Raw genomic sequence first — 4,490 nt, 5'->3', positions numbered from 1 at the left:
ATAGATAGACAGATAGATAGATAGATAGATAGATAGATAGATAGATAGATAGATAGATAGATACACACACACACACAATGTGGTGAGCTAGTCATGTTGGTTAGGTTGGTCTTTTCTGTTGTTGTTAAATTGGGAGACCAGCTAGATCTGATCTTAACCAGACTGAAACACAAGCTAAACCAACTAAAATTAGTTAAAAACAAAATATATATATATTTTTGTCTTTTTATTATTAGGCTACTAATTCACACTTCATTTTCACTCTTGAAATTGTTAGCCCTTGGACATTTAATCCTAGGTTATAAAAATCCTCTGATTATTTTATTCATACAGTTCATATTGTATCCTGACTTATTAATTCAGACTGTATTGATGCCAAAATTTGAGGTTATCTTCACAACAACTCTTAAGGTGGCCTCATAATCTGTGGTTAAAATCACTTAAGCTATCCTTAACAGTAGGCCTATACAAAACACTTTCAATATTGTAAATGTGAAACAACATTTTTAACTTTTTAACCCAGGTAAAAAGGTGCCTAATGCTGCATAACTCTCAAAATCAAATGTAGGATAGTCCTACCTGTATCTCTGACATCCGACCATAAAGATGTTCCATTAGGCTAGCTGACTCTCAGAAGACATGCAGTACAAAGAAACATGCTAACATTTGCTTGCAGGTGTTCGTTTGTCATCACAGACGTCTTCTTGAAACCAAATTGCAGAGGATAAATGATGCTTTGCAATGCTAGAACTTCTGCAGATGTACGATTATCAGCAAAGAAGGTAATTTATACATCTTTTTTTTTATTACCACGTACGAACCTTGACACATTGATGCATTTTATTTGCTCAAAAGTGAATGTTTCTCATTAACACTGTATATATCACCCTGCTAAAAAACCTGCCCAAAGGTACTTTAATAAATAACCTGTGAAAAATGGAGGAAACATGGTCGCTTAAATTACATTTGCACTAGGGCTGCTCGATTATGGCAAAAATCATAATCACAATTATTTTGGTCAATATTGTAATCACGATTATTTAACACGATTATGAGGGGGCCATATGACCAAAACTTTATATGAGTGATTTATTTAAAATAGTGATACATATCAAATATATATTTCCTGTAAATAAGGTTGCTATGACATCTACATTGTAGAGACCAGCGGAATTTCAAACAAACAAACAAAAAGTCCTTAAAATTATTGAAAATAATTAAACTGTCAGTAATAAAAAAGTAAAGGACAAATACAATAGATTAAAGAGATACAAATGAAACAAACTCTGCTTTAATATTTTTATGCAAGTCTCAAGCAGTTTACAGCCTACTACAGAAATGAATAACCAAATATGAAATAAAACAGCATAGTCTTCACTGTAAGAATTAAACTTTTTTTGTTTTTTATTAAAGCTACTAAAGTCATTCACTCAAGAGCCATGTGTGATTTTGAATTTGTATTTTGTTGTTTGATTAATATTAACACAGTCGCAGCAGGAAAATAGCCTGCTGTCACTTTAAGAGCCGCACGGATCCAATTTACCGTTACACGCGTATTTTCATTCTCAACTCTTTACATTAATTTATTACATGACCGATGAAGGTATACATTAATAACCACTAAGCGCCGCATTTTGACACATTTTTGCGTGTATTTGACGTTTAGGCGCGCACCTTGATCTAAAAGATGACTTTACATGTCCGTGTTCTGTATATATCTTCCTGAGGAGCAGCGCAAGTTATTCTTCTAGTTTCTCCTTTTAAAAACATGAATAAATATACTTCTATAAATCAAGCACGTCACATTTTGCAAAGGTCACGTTACATGAGTTTATTGATTTGCACGTGAAATTGGGCTTTTATGGAGGAACGAAAGCGCAGCGCTGGAAAAGGGGGCAGAATGGGGCGCAATAATCATTTTATCTCGATTATTGTATTTTCATAATCGTTGGAGGCCAAAATCAAAATCGAAACTGTTTTTCAATTAATTACACAGCCCTAATTTGCACAGAATCTGCTTGTTCAAAAACTTTTTTTTATATAAACTTATTGCAAATATATGCATGGTTCTCGGGGAACCATGGTTACATGCGTAACCCGAGACGTTCCCCTTCTAGGGAACTCAAAGCTGCGCCCCCTAGGGGGCACATTGGGGAATGAAATCCAATCACGCCATGCCGAGGCGCATGGCGGGAGAGCACCAAGGAAGCGACAGACATAAACAAAGCCTTTCCTCAGAAAGGCCGCTCACACAACTTGGCAGAAATGGGGGAACCCGAATAGATCAAGCGGAACATCCCATCCAAGTTAAGAGCACAGCTATCCTCAGATAGCTATAATCAAGCACGTCCCATTTTGCAAAAGTCACGTTACATGATTTTTGCATAAGTCACGTTACATGATTTTACTGATTTTCACGCGACATTGGGCTTTTATGGAGGAACGAAAGCGCAGCGCTGGAAAAGGAAGCAGAATGGGGCGCAATAATCATTTTATCTCGATTATTGTATTTTCATAATCGTTGGAGGCCAAAATCAAAATCGAAACTGTTTTTCAATTAATTACACAGCCCTAATTTGCACAGAATCTGCTTGTTCAAAAACTTTTTTTTATATAAACTTATTGCAAATATATGCATGGTTCTCGGGGAACCATGGTTACATGCGTAACCCGAGACGTTCCCCTTCTAGGGAACTCAAAGCTGCGCCCCCTAGGGGGCACATTGGGGAATGAAATCCAATCACGCCATGCCGAGGCGCATGGCGGGAGAGCACCAAGGAAGCGACAGACATAAACAAAGCCTTTCCTCAGAAAGGCCGCTCACACAACTTGGCAGAAATGGGGGAACCCGAATAGATCAAGCGGAACATCCCATCCAAGTTAAGAGCACAGCTATCCTCAGATAGCTATGCTATGTGAGCAGAACTAGCCTGGATACACAAGACCACTGAGGAGGCCAACTAGAAAGCCTCTAGAGGAGCTCAAAAGATGCTACTTAAATCCCAGGTAAAGAGAGTAGCTGCTGAGCTAGAACACAGCTATCCTCAGATAGCTATGTCCCTAAGGTCTTATGAAGGCTTGTCGACCAGAATAACATAGCCAAGATAGCCTTCCTACGGAGCTGCCCAGACCACAGAGAGTGGGCTATCTACTTACTACCCTAGCAGGGGAGGTAGCACTGTCTAGGCAAGGACTCAAAGAGACAGCTACTTAAATACCCTAAAAAGGGGAGCAGACACTAAGCTAGCACACAGACATCCTCAGATAGCTATGCACCTAGGAAGGGCTACCAGAAGGGCACCGACACAAACTACCTAGACCACAAAGAGTGGGCTGTCTACTTATGACCCAAAGAGGGGAGACAGCACTGTCTAGGTAAGGGCTCAAAAGACCGCTACTTAAAATCCCTAAGCAGGGGAGTGATCCCTGAGCTAGCACATAGCTATCCTCCTCAGATAGCTAGGCTCTAGGAGGGGACCACTCCATGAGAGGGCTCACCGCAACTGCAGTAGGGCACAGCTAGCCTCAGATAGCTGTATTCAGGTAAGCCTGTCCTGCCATTACAGTGGCCGGAATGTAACCACCCTCAGATGGCTATACTAAGGAGGACCCCAAACCGTGTCAGTCCCTAGTAAACAATACATAGCTAGCATAGATAGCCTTCCTGCAGAGTTGCCCAGACCACAGAGAGTGGGCTATCTACTCACTACCCTAGCAGGGGAGATAGCACTGTCTAGGCAAGGGTTTAAAGAGACCGCTACTTAAAAACCCTAGGAAGGGGAGCAGCCACTGAGCTAGCACACAGATATCCTCAGATAGCTATGTACCTGGGAAGGGCTACCAGAAGGGGGACCGACTGAAACTACCCAGACCACAAAATGTGGACTTTCTACTTATGACCCAAAGAGGGGAGACAGCACTGTCAAGGTAAGGGCTCAAGAGACCGCTACTTAAAACCCTAAGCAGGGGAGCGATCACTGAGCTAGCACATAACTATCCTCAGATAGCGAGGCTCTAAGAAAAAGGGGCCCACTCCATGAGAAGGCTCACCGCAATTGCAGTAGAACACAGCTAGCCACAGATAACTGTATTCAAATAAGCCTGTCCTGCCAAAAACAATGGCTGGAATATAACCACCCTCAGAAAGCTATATGAAAGCCCCGTTCACACTCACTTCAGACGGCTGCTGAAGACAGAGGATGACGTATTCAGCATGTGCCCTTTTATACTTCCGGGCATCCCACCTATGACGTCATGGGCCAGGTGGGCCAATAGATTGGCGTTGTTTCACACGTGCTTCAGACACCGGTCATGCAGGCTGCATTCCCCAATGTGTTGAGTTCCCTAGAAGGGGAACTGAATTAAGCGCACTTAAAATCAACACGTTAATTTCGAAACACGAAACACGGTGCGTTCCTATGCATGCTAATGTAATTATCGTTCTTGGTGTGAACGGGCCTTAAATATATACAGTAGACTGTGCAGAGATA

Source organism: Sinocyclocheilus anshuiensis, unplaced genomic scaffold, assembly GCF_001515605.1.
Source record: "Sinocyclocheilus anshuiensis isolate Anshui unplaced genomic scaffold, SAMN03320099.WGS_v1.1 scaffold1524, whole genome shotgun sequence".
NCBI classification, from domain to species: Eukaryota; Metazoa; Chordata; class Actinopteri; order Cypriniformes; family Cyprinidae; genus Sinocyclocheilus; species Sinocyclocheilus anshuiensis.
The sequence above is the reverse complement of the archived record's forward strand: the minus strand, read 5'-3'. Positions refer to the sequence as shown.